At 38.0% G+C, this 12,814-nt stretch overlaps 1 long non-coding RNA gene across 4 annotated transcripts; it reads right to left on the bottom strand.

The window, feature by feature from the left end:
* Positions 1–1,020: 1,020 nt before the first annotated feature.
* Positions 1,021–6,283, bottom strand: LOC110384909 (uncharacterized). 4 transcript variants are annotated; one of them, XR_002430273.3, is made up of 3 exons: positions 6,110–6,283; positions 5,062–5,204; positions 1,021–1,297 (listed from the first exon to the last, which is right to left on the bottom strand). It is a non-coding gene; the product is annotated as an uncharacterized LOC110384909 (long non-coding RNA). The 4 variants fall into 4 exon arrangements; XR_009976168.1 differs by having other exon boundaries at positions 5,067–5,204; positions 6,093–6,283; XR_002430274.3 differs by having other exon boundaries at positions 6,093–6,283.
* Between the last annotated feature and the right edge of the window lie 6,531 nt (positions 6,284–12,814).

The raw sequence follows: 12,814 nt of genomic DNA on the forward strand, positions 1-12,814 counted from the left end.
TCCTAATGTTTTTCCTCTACTTGACTCTGCGTTCGACATTATCATCAGTATCATTCCGTCTTGTCCTTTAAGCTCTACATCTTTCCATCTAGTCTTGAGTCTTTCCCTAGGTATCCAACAGTGGAGATCGAGCTGCAGCGCCAAATTTCCAGTGTATTTTGGTGGCCTTCTTTTACTTGACGAAACCATTTCAGATTGATCTGCTGCGTCTTGTCGCCAATATCGCGAATGCCGAGGTTTCCTCGCATGTACTTGTTGCGGATTTTGCAGAGCTTGGCCACAACGCACATCCAGATCAGCATGTTTGTTTCAGTAACCTGGATGGTATGCTCGTTCTTTTGGGTTGTAGCTCATATTTCACTGCCATACATGAGAACTGGCCTTATCATTATCTTATAAGCCAAACTCTTGCGTATGTCAGGCACCTTCTTGCCACAGGTTCTTTACTTCCCGTGCCCAGTTACTTCTCGCCAACTTAGCCACGCGGCGGCTTTTCTGTGTTGAATGTTGCATTTTAAGCTCCCAGATCTGTGCATCATACCACCTAGACATTAGTAATGATCGCGCACGTTTACAAGTTGACCGTCGATGGAAATTGGACTGTTGCCACCTGAGTCTGGGTCATTAAAAGATATGGACTGGGTGTTCGCAGCACTCAAGGCGAGGCCACCGGCCTCTAATTGCTGTTTCTACGACAAACTATCAATTTCTGCTCTTCAATGCAAAATAGCTTTTTATAGCTTTGCGCGGCACTCGGTGCAGATAGTAATGATATATAGCTCCGAATTGAAAAAATTCATGTGTCACATCTACATACTGTTCTTTGGAAAACGCAGCGCAGCGGGAAGTCGGTGTCAGCGTGACACGCGAGGACTATGATTTGCGCCTCGGTTCGCTTGTGCCCACTGAATGATTGTTGAGAAGTGCTCACTAATCTCTGACGACTCTTTGTATAATTGCGGACTTTTTAATATTATTTGTCACTTCGTTGCATGGACGTTATTAGGTGAGAATTAGTAATTATTTTTATTTCAATAGACTGTACACTATAAAATATATATTCATTTTTGTTATACAGTATTTTAGAACACACAGATATTACTATATTGTTTATGCTATCTACAAACAAAGAGAAAACATCGTTGTCACATTGCCAAGAACAGAATGTGTTCTTAGCACTGGTTCGTACCGCTGTCATGTCTATTTTGAGGATGAAATAATCCTATATACCACTTTTCTTAACTCCTGGTGTATGCCGTTAGAGCCGTGGGCGAGGAATGTAGACCAAAAATATTAACTGAAAATAAACATAAATAATTTAGAAGTTATGAAGTATACGAAATGAAAATGAGGTTGGTAAGAAAATGTTAACTATGAATGTAGAAGGATATAGAGGAAGAGGTAGACCTAGGAAGAAATGGATGCATTGCGTGAAAGACGATATGGGTAAGAGGGGAGTGAGCGAAGAAATTATATATGATAGAAGAGTATGGAAGGAGAAAACATGTTGCGCCGACCCCAGGTAACTGGGAGAAGGGCAAGATAATGATGATAAATATTTAGAAGTTAGAACAATCTAAGAGATCGCGTTAAGCAAGATTGTTTCTTGCGACAACTAAAATAGCTTTGCTGGATCTGTTATCTAGGGACCGGGACGTCACGCAGCCACTCGCAGATGGCCAACGATAAACTGGCTCTAATATCAACATTCATTCCACATTTCAGCGCCAATACACTAGAGTACAAATAAAGTGTGCAACAGAACCAAGCAGATAACTGCTTCTCGGAACGAATGCAAGTATTATCAGTCGGTCCGCGCCGCTAAAGGCGTGAAGTCGTAACCTCTAATAATAAAACATTATATATTCAAGTCCACGTGCCACGAATAATGAAGAAACGCGCCGCGACTCACGAACAAAAGTGGCCCTTTTTTGTTGTCCTCAACTGTATAGAGCCTCGAGTTATCGGCGTCTATGAAAGCGAAACCGTCGTGTTTTGTTTTTCGCAATGAAGACCCCGCAAGTGCTATATACCCTTCACGTTAATAATATATTTAGTTCGGACTTGTTTTAATGGTCGTCTAAATTTAATTGTCGGCTATAATACAACACTGGTGGTAGGACCTCTTGGGAGTCCGCACGGGTAGGTACCACCACCCCGCCTATTTCCGCCGTGAAGTAGTAATGCGTTTCGGTTCGAAGGGTGGGGCAGCCGTTGTAACTATACTGAGATCTTAGAAATTATATCTCAAGGTGAGTGTCGCATTTACGTTGTAGATGTCTATGGGCTCCAGTAACCACTTAACACCAGGTGGGCTGTGAGCTCGTCCACCCATCTAAGCAATAAAAGAAAAAAAACACAGTGACAGCACGTCTCTCATTCTCCTGCTTATATTAGAAATGTTCGACCAAAGTTTTTAGGTGACTGTGATTTAAGGAGCTTAGGTTTACGTGTTATGCTTGTACAAAACTCCTAAATAATTTATTATTTTAAAGATTAGGTGGCGAAAACAACACCTTATATCGATAGAATTATTATACAGTTATTTTAAGACAACATAATGAATATCGTAGGACTATGACAAAAATCTGTTACTCTTATCATTTTGAACCCGTAGTGTAGGCACGACAATTCTGCCTTTTTTACCGCAAATTCGTTCTGAAGCTACAATTGCTGAGATCCGAAATCTCATCCTTCAAGTTGAGTAGAGATATTCAAACTGAGATGTCTCAAAGTTTGATTACCCACTTACATAGGCCGGTGTACCTCAGTCCGATCACCGATAAAAAAATAGATATAAAATTACTGTTTTTTAACCAAGGGAAAGCAACGATACACCTCAATTCCAAAGTTTTTTACAAAATAATATACATAGAGATATTCATAATTCTTCACGGGCATAACCGTCGCCCATTACTAGTGTAATATAAAATTTTAACCCATCAATACAATTTAAAAACTATATTATTAGTAAAATGAAGGTAGTTTTCGGGTCAAAAACCAACAATCGGCTGTCAACGACTTCCTTTATTTAGGAATTAATATATTTTTTATTATCACCGTGAAACGTAATTACACCGGCCCAATTTGTGGACGTCGAACCGTGAACTCGTGGCAGGGACGCACTCAAGAAATAAAAACAAAACCAATATGGCTGTGCGCCCACAACGCGGTCTAATCCAGTAACACAAACTTATTTAAATCGCCCCCAAATGTTAGTGCTTTAAGGAATGTTTGAGAATAACCCGACTTATTATTTTTTCCAACACCCAACCCATCTATCACTGCAACATTTACTCATATTATCTGGGACCATTGCATTCTTCCCCAGTGTTCAGAGAGATAATGCCACATGGGATGAGCTCCCTTTCTCGGTGTTTCCTGGAAGCTTTGACATGTTATTTTTATAAGAAAATTTGGAGGAAAATTCTATTGGTTTCTTCTATTCTATTGGAAGTTCTATGGCTTTGGCGTTGCTAACGTCAGCTGACATAGCAGAGAGTGAACCACTCACCATAAAGTAGGTTGTACCTCGAAGACATCAACAGTACACATAAAAGAAAAAAAATCTGAAATACACTGCTATTGAGAAATATTTATGAAATTTATCTAAAATGAACTCGTCGCATTCACGTCGTGTCAATATAAAATGGGAAAAATCTGATTTGTTCTTAAACTTCATACCAGTCATACCACCAAGGAACGTGAAATGATCAAACGAACATAAAAGTTGTGTTTTATGCATACCTAGTCTATACTAATATATAAATCTACAGTGATTTTTAAGAATGTTCCGTTATAACTACTGGATCATGCATCCGATTGACTTGAAACTTGGTATCCATGTAGATCCATGCCTTTTGTTTATTTCACTTTTACACTAAACACAATATTGCAAATTACCCGAGCACAACAATGGCGGAGAATTTTAGGTGCGTGGGAGCAGACGTAGACACTAAAGCGCATGCGCACTTATCAGTACCCAGGGAGGAAAATTTACACTTTCTTCCCTGTACAGCGGGAGGAAAACCGAACTTTCAGCGTAGGTAGGAGAAAAATACATGTACTTAATGGATAGGCTAATATTTATATGAGTGTTGGAGTCCCTAATAATAATGACAATAAATAATAATGTTAACTTTAAATGCCCAGTGAAGCGGGCGAGTACGGCTAGTCTGTAATAAATGTGGTTAACCTGTAAGCGTAGTATGTGCCAATAAACGGCTAACAAACATCACAGGACCACACAACATGCTGACATCTCAAGGTCTCTAACAAAGACATATTACTCTTGATACTGAAATAGTGTTTTTAACAGGCGATTTGAACAAGTCAGCGGCTTCATTTTATCGATATGTTGCTAATATATACGACGTTTAGGCATAATATGAGCTCATACAGATATGTACTATTATCCAGACTGTTTATGCAGTAAAAATGTATTCATGGGAAAATTATCCAATGGTGTACTAAAAATATGAATGAGCTATCTAATTGGGTATGATGGCAATTGGCAATAGGCTATGATACTCATTGGATGAGTTGGGAACTAGCCTATCAGCTTAGAGTAGTCAAAAGTTAGATTCTTTCTATCGTTTCATAAGATTATCTCGTGCAGAAAGGTAGCCATGACTTAGATTTATACTCGTGCTAATTCTGTTTTGTAAATCTAAATATGTAGGAAGGTTGTGCGTGATGTTGGCCATATCCAAAGAAATAGTCGAACGTGTACCAAATATCCATGACCCCCACAAGGTCTAAATACGTGCCTGTGTATATTACCACTTTTACACACGATAATTACTTTAATAATGTCATTGTAACGTGTTTTTGTCCGAGCGATGATTGATAATCGCTTCGGTCTATTTCGTTGGCGGTTGTTTATCGGAGGCAGGTTTTCCAATTCGTGTTTTGAAATAATGAAGTAGAATACATGGCGGACTAATCGTTTGTCGGGCTATTAAAGATTCCCAAGAAATCGGCAAATACTTAGAACTACCGTTCGATGTAAGGTATACTAGCTCACAAACCTTTGTTTCACTGTACCCACCGCGATTTTACCTTACCGTCCTCTTTGTCTGCCGGAAAGCAATCATCAATAATTGTTATTCCAGTGAAAATAATTCTTCTCATGTCTTAAAATCTTAAAGGTCCTTGATAGATGTATCTATGTTGTGCAATTGGTCATAAAAATACGCAGCGCTCTGGAATGAGAATCTGAACTCACTTACATAAGTTTCAAGCTGATGCCCAAAATCCCTCTTTGGTAACCATTGAGAGCTATATAAAAAAAATTAAGTAAATTAATCGAATATGGCACAGAAAACAAGGTTTGTATCTAAAGAGCTTTTATTTGGCTTCGGTATGTTTAATATGGCTAATTTCATTTAGAGCTTTTTAATATTTCCAAATTCAGAATTGAGTGTTCGATTTCGACAAATTTTAGTACCGTACACCATAACACATTTTCAGATTCGCTCTTAGCGTCCATAACATGGTACTTTTTTTATTATCTTTAAGTAAATAAGCAATTCTGATAGATTTATAAATTTATTATACGGCAGCGATGAGTTCTGTGGAAATTTCAATTAACTGTGTGTCTGCATCGGTGCTTGCAGTTGAGAGGCCTCAAAACGAATGGCCTGAGTTACAGTATCTCTTAATGATCTAACTAAAACCAATATATTGTTGTTTACTAAATGCTTTACACTGCAAGTGCTGAAAATTGAAACTTTGAGTTTATTTTATCGTTTTTTTCAAAATAAAACATTCACAGTTATAAGCCCTCCCTCAAGATAGCTTTCTATACATAAAAGGCCATTTGTTATTCCGTGCATAAGAATAAGTTCCATCTTCTCATACAGTATTGTGACAACGTAAATGACCTACTGAATAAAAGTTAACGAAAAGGCCACTTCTAAATGTTCAGATATCAACGACATTCGGATAATCTTCCGAAATTATCCCGGAGACTCTCGGGCGAAGGTGAAGGCCACTTAACTGGCCATAAAAGGATAAAAATGGCCGACTGGACTCGATGTATCAACAGATATCCTTATCCACTGCTAAATACACACAAGGGTGGCGCTTACAATAAGGGATCATTTACTTTTGGTGGTATTTGTTAAACCATTTGCTTGTGTACTTATTCCACATATGTCCGATATTGTTTTTATACATTTCTTTGTTTTTAACCCAAGAATTTCTCAAATGGTTCTATATATTCATGGGACATGCTGTGATTTCACAAACGAGACATTATGAGAGCATTATGACAAAACAGACATGTCATCAATGCATTCACACACACTAACGTAGAGCCTTCTTAGCCAAACTTTTTGCGTATCATAAAAAAGTTAACTGAAAAAATCTAAAATGTGTTTCTTGAAGTTAACGAGACGTGTTCAGTCCGGAGACGGATAATTAAAACAATAAAACATTAGAAATCATTAAAATTCATTAAGCATAACGGCTATTTTTGTATTAAACTGGCGGCCAAGGATGAGCTTCAGAAATAATTCGAAGTTCTGTAGTTTATATCCTCTGGCTCGGAATTTGCACTTTTCAACTTAAAGCTCTTTATTTTCTAAGTTGTAATGTCCAGTATGTAACGTTTTTGGCATTCAGGACCTCCCACTAGTAATAAACATCTTTAGTGAGATATTTTTTGTCACACCACAACGGAGACCAATCTCTTGGAACTCTTTGCGAGCTTGTGCTACAAGAAGGCTGATGTGATTGATCAATTAAATTAAAAGAACATAACAAAACAATTGCAAAATCTGGTATTTTTCTGAAAAAAAAATCTGAGTACTAAGCGGAAGTAGAAAATAAATGGGAAACAAAAACCATTAATTACTATTGCCATAGAAAATCAAGGTATGTAGGTATATGGTTTTTATTTCACTACCTAATTTGTTCATCGTGGTAGTCATTCGTGAGCATATGCTAGGCACGTTATAACATTGAAAAATTATTCTTATAGTCTTCTTTCCTTCCTATTCTTCTGCGTCTTAGTATTCTTATTCTTAGTCTTATTATAGTCAAACACTTGGAAGTCACTTCGATTAGGCTATGCGTCATGATAAGCGCCTTATCGTTGCCGCCGCTGACTACTCCCCGAATCCTGATCACGCAGGAGCCAGTCACCGTCGACGCCCTAGACATATCCTTACGGATCCATCAGATCCAATAACCTTTGCATCAGACGCCTTCAGCTCCAACACTAGGAGCAAGCTTAGGGACCCCGGTAACCGTACTCGTCGAGCTCGACAAAGAGTTCGACGTGGAACCTAACCCGTGAATCAGCTCGCTGAGTTTCTCGCCGGATCTTCTCAGTGGGTCGCGATTCCGATCCGGTAGTAGATTTGCGAAGCAGTTGCTCTTGAGTTGTTAGGTCTCCTTCGGAGGCACTCGGGTAGCTGTTAGCAAATCCCACCCCTCCTGGCTGAGCCTTTGCTCGCCCACCTGTCCTGATGTAACTGGAAAGGCCTCCGGGCCACCAGTAATCCTTAAAAAAAAAAACGAGTAGACTTCTCTGTTTTTACGAGGGTTTCTAATGCAGCTTTTACGCTAAAATCATCAAAAACTACAACTGTTGTACTAACGATGATAATCAAATTACAGTTCTCATGTGACCGACAATTAAGCTCATTAAATTTGCGATGGCCACGCAAAATAAACATTTAATATAAAAGCCATTAAGTCTAGATATTTTCTTATTGTTTAAATGCGGAAACTTATATTGAAATGAACATTTTAATAGATTTAAGGAAACATAAAATGAGTAATTTATATTTTTGGTCTTAACGTAATTGTTTTTTTTTTTCATTTTGAACTTAAAAAACCGTTATTTGTGTTTCAATGTTGTGACTGAAGTTGGGTTGTTAGACGATTTGCTTTATTGTTTTATGTATCTCACACACGGAAGACAGGAGTATGTTTGAAGTTGTATTGGGTGGATTAATGTGGACATTGAGTGGGAAGAATAAGCATGACAAGCTGGGTACGGGCTGGAAAACTACGTTAATTCACAGTAAATTTTCAGGCATTATATTTTTCATGTAACCTCGTATGAATTCTTGTTTGAAAGGCAATGTATATTTCAATCGAACAAAGCAGAACAAACAATGATCAAATGCATGTTGTGATAATTATAAGCAGTGACATAAGCTCTACGTCGGTTCCAGTAACTCATTTTAAACTTAACACCGGGTGGGCTTTGATCTCTTTTCTCGTTTACCTTAATAAGAAATAATGATACCGAAATTATCGAAACTATAGCAAAGTTGCGGATTCAGTTACGGGTTAAACAAACAAGTGCACCACGATAACTGTCAGAGAACGCACGCTCTTGAAAACCTAGTGGTATTGGACCTTTAATTCGATAATTCTTCTTTACTTTCTACAATGATTATTACTTAATGTATTCGGAGGAAGAAGAATTTTCGCCAATAGACGCAGCTAAGTCGCTCTCTACCACTGATGACTCTTTGAAGAAGGATTTGTACAGAGTATACGCACACATGATCCGATCAGAGAATAAGTGAAAACCAGAGTACATTTTTTTCTTTTATTTTCTATTATTTTTTTATTGCTTAGATGGGTGGACGAGCTCACAGCCCAACAGGTGTTAAGTGGTTACTGGAGCCCATAGACATCCACAGCGTAAACGCGCCACCCACCTTGAGATACAAGTTCTAAGGTATCATGTATTGTTACAACAGCTGCCCCACCCTTCAAACCGAAACGCATTACTGCTTCACGGAAGAAATAGGCAGGGTGGTGGTACCCACATGCGCGGACTCGCAAGAGGTCCTGCCACCAGTAAATCATGATGCCACCTTGCGACATTGAAGTCCGAAGTGCGCTAGGAAAAACTGTGAAAGTAGTACAGCGCTGTGTAATGCTCATTCTACTTTTGATTTCGTTTCGTTTGCAACGATTGCACGTTATACTCTTGTTATAAGTCTGCCTATGCCTGATTCAGAGTAGCGTGAAAACAAGGGTGACTGCAGATTGTATGTTCAGCATACGTCAAGTTGTGAATTAATCGAGTTTTGAGTTCAAAGTTATTCTGCTGAATCTACAAAGTTTCGTTCACATTGTGCGATACGTCTTTTTTTGTTTTATTACAAAAAATCTATTGTACATTTTTTAGGTCAAGAAATCAAAAAGTAAAAGATGTTATCCAATTGCAATTACTTAATCTGCTGCACGAACTAAATAATTCGAGAATGCTAATGATAATAACGCAAACAGCATGCTTAAACCTTTGGAACCTCTGGGTCTGCGGAGGGACTTCGGTTCCCTCTGTATTTTGTACCGTATGTTCCATGGGGAGTGCTCTGAGGAATTGTTCGAGATGATACCATCATCTCGTTTTTACCATCGCATCGTCCGCCACCGGAGTAGAGTTCATCCATACTACCTGGAACCACTGCGGTCATCCACAGTGCGTTTACAGAGATATTTTTTGCCACGTACCATCCGGCTATGGAATGAGCTCCCCTCCACGGTGTTTCCCGAGCGCTATGAGATGTCCTTCTTCAAACGAGGCTGTGGAGAGTATTAAGCGGTAGGCAGCGGCTTGGCTCTGCCCCTGGCATTGCTGAAGTCCATGGGCGACGGTAACCACTCACCATCAGGTGGGCCGTATGCTCGTCTGCCTACAAGGGCAATAAAAAAAAAAGTCTAGCGATAAAGCGGCTTTCTATCTTCTTATGTCTGTCGATCGTAATTCGATATAACTTTAAGTGGTTTTGCCTCCCAATTTACCTATAGAAAAAAGAATTTTGAATTTTACAATCATCATATTGCAAGTAAAAAAAATTGTGTCGGCTACACTAAAACGTACTGAGCAACTATCCTACAAACCCACTTAGTCCTAGGAAGCTCACTTTTGTGTAAAGACTAGTCTACATCGTGTGTTTTTACATGGAACATTTATAAACATAAATTTATTTAAATTCGTTTGAATAATTATCAAATTGAATTAGTAATTTGTTTATATCTAAGAAATACTTGTGTTGCAAATTTCTCGATGGTCATCAATGCAGTATCACTACCCAATAAACTACTATCTAGTAAATAATACCTTATGATAGACCTATGGTAAAAGCGGATAAAGGAGCCCACATGAACTTGACCTTGAGATGTGAGCTGGGCTTTATGTGGAGGACTTATGAGTACTAAAAATACAATTTTGTGCTCTTCAGTTAATGGCCAAAATTGACGCAAAAGTCATTTTGGTTTTTGCCGTTCAAACCACAGCACCTTACAAAAACAGTCCGAAAGGGCAACAAATACTATTTATCATCCAAATTCATTTTAATATCTGAAACGAACGCTATGTGGTTAGAATACATAATATACACAAATATAGTAAATAGAAACACGACGCACATCCGTTTAATCCCGGACTTACGAACTGTTCTAAACTTTGACAATTGTACGAGCAGGTAGGTGAGGATGTTTGGCCAACTTTGCTTTGTTTACCTACAAGAATGGTAACAGATAAATTTCTACAATCTACAATTAAATTTTAAGAAGCAATCTCTACAGGGGCATCGAGTATGATTATTTATATCTTGAACGTAACAATTTCATGTGATATCGAAAAGATCACATAACTAAAGTTGAGGCACAGCCTCAATACTTGACTATTTCACTTGAAAGATTTTTGAAGTCGTCGTGGCCTAAAAGATAAGATGTCCGGTGTTCGAATCCTGCAGACGGGTACCAATTTTTCTAATGAAAACTTAGTTAACAAATGTTCACGATTGACTTCCACGGTGAAGGAACAACATCCTGTAATAAAAACTAAACCCGCAAAATTATAATTTGCGTAATTACTGGTGATAGGACCTCTTGTGAGTCCGCACGGGTAGGTGCCACTTTTTCCTATTTCTGCCGTGAAGCAGTAATGCGTTTCGGTTTGAAGGTTGGAACAGCCGTTGTAACTATACTGAGACCTTAGAACTTATATCTCAAGTTAAATGGCGCATTTACGTTGTAGATGTTTATAGGCTCCAATAATCACTTAACACCAGGTGGGCTGTGAGCTCGTCCACTCATATAAGCAATAAAAAAATAAAAGCTTATTTGCTTATTCATGGGAGCTTTTTGCCCACCTAAGCGATCACAGGAGCCCATTGAAGCCCCAAACCGAACGAAGTTGTCCACTGAACGACCCCAAAATATGATATTTTCCTCAGAATACGAGATAAAGTCAACTATAATCAGGCCTCAAATGATAATGATAATACTCAATGATAATACCCCGATCGAAAACGACCAACAAAGCAAGTAAAATTAATATTCCATCTTCTAGATTACAAAACTGTCTATTATGGTGTAAAATCCATCGGTAAGATGCTCTGAATTATCACCTAAAACATTTTATTAGTTATAGTAATAGAAATACTTTAGTAAAGTGATTTTAGTATCATTTATTTTTTACTAAAGATGAAACTAAGTGCACAATAGAAATTGAAACTAAATAAATGGTATATTAGTAACATGAAACGGAAGCTTATGCCGACTACTCTCCGCACCTCATAACAGCAGCGCCACTGGTCTAATCAGAAATATGTATTATGCCAGAAAAATTCCATCAAATGAGTAGCTTTGCGAGCTCAAATGAAGAAATAATTATGCGGCTATTTGGGGGTTATTATAACATCATAAAAGTTATCGCAATACTTTTAAATCTCTTATCTCTACAGAAACCCTATTAACATTATAGAACTTTAAATATTAAAATTAAATATAAAAAAAACTTAAGATACATTTTAAATTAAAACATTAGAACTCAAATTAAACTTCAATATGATGACAAAAAAGCAGCAAAAACTCAGAGATCGCTAATGCGCTACGACACTGCTTATAGTGACGCGCCTGGTTCTGTGTCGACTATCGATGTACCGATGTACCGCTTTGTACAACCAACGCCCGTGACTCGAGACCCGTCGATAAAAAGATTACACGTTTGCGTATTCGAATGGTGCGTGATGTGAATATTAATTCGTTCTCCCCTTTGGTGGCGGCCACTAATAGATTTTAATCGGCCGTGGACACTGACATTCGGGCGACTTGTCTGTTAATTCATTATTTCACGGTTCGATTCCGTGGAGAAACTCACGGTCCTGTTTTTGAAGGGTCTTTGTGACCTCAATAATAGAGGAAGTCAGAAAATAATGTGTGATTAATTGGAGAGCGTACGAGCTAATAAAAAATATGTTGGAAGGTGCTTACGAACTTGTAGTGCTTAAAGAACGATCATCAGAATCTGCATGTTGTTTAGATTATAATATCAGTTACTGTGCTGCTACTTGACGATTCGGAGATGACGTTCAAATTCACCTTGTAGATATGTATTGATTTGTAAAATTAAATAATGAACATTTGATTTTAATAGTAACCACTGAAATTTCTAAAAAACAAACACAGCTCAAACCTAAGGAAAACATAACGACACGCGTCGCCAAACACAAAACAAGGCTTATCTCGAACACTCAGATTTAAATATATTTTTTATCTAGTTTATTTTGAAATATTAATGGAGTTTTAGGCATTAAGAGCATTACGTTGACACCCTTGTTTTTGTACGTAACGAATTTGCATTCGGCAACAGTGGGAATGTTTTGCATGCGAACGGATCAAAGAGATGCATTATAGCCGATGTATTCGCTAACACGTAAATAAATAAAGATAAACATTACCGAGGGACGGGACATTTTGGGATTTTTTTACATTGAATATGAGGATTCCCACTCGGTATAAATCATATGAGAATAAAGGCTCGACTCAATCC

The sequence above is a fragment of the Bombyx mori genome, chromosome 22 (assembly GCF_030269925.1).
Source record: "Bombyx mori chromosome 22, ASM3026992v2".
NCBI lineage: Eukaryota > Metazoa > Arthropoda > Insecta > Lepidoptera > Bombycidae > Bombyx > Bombyx mori.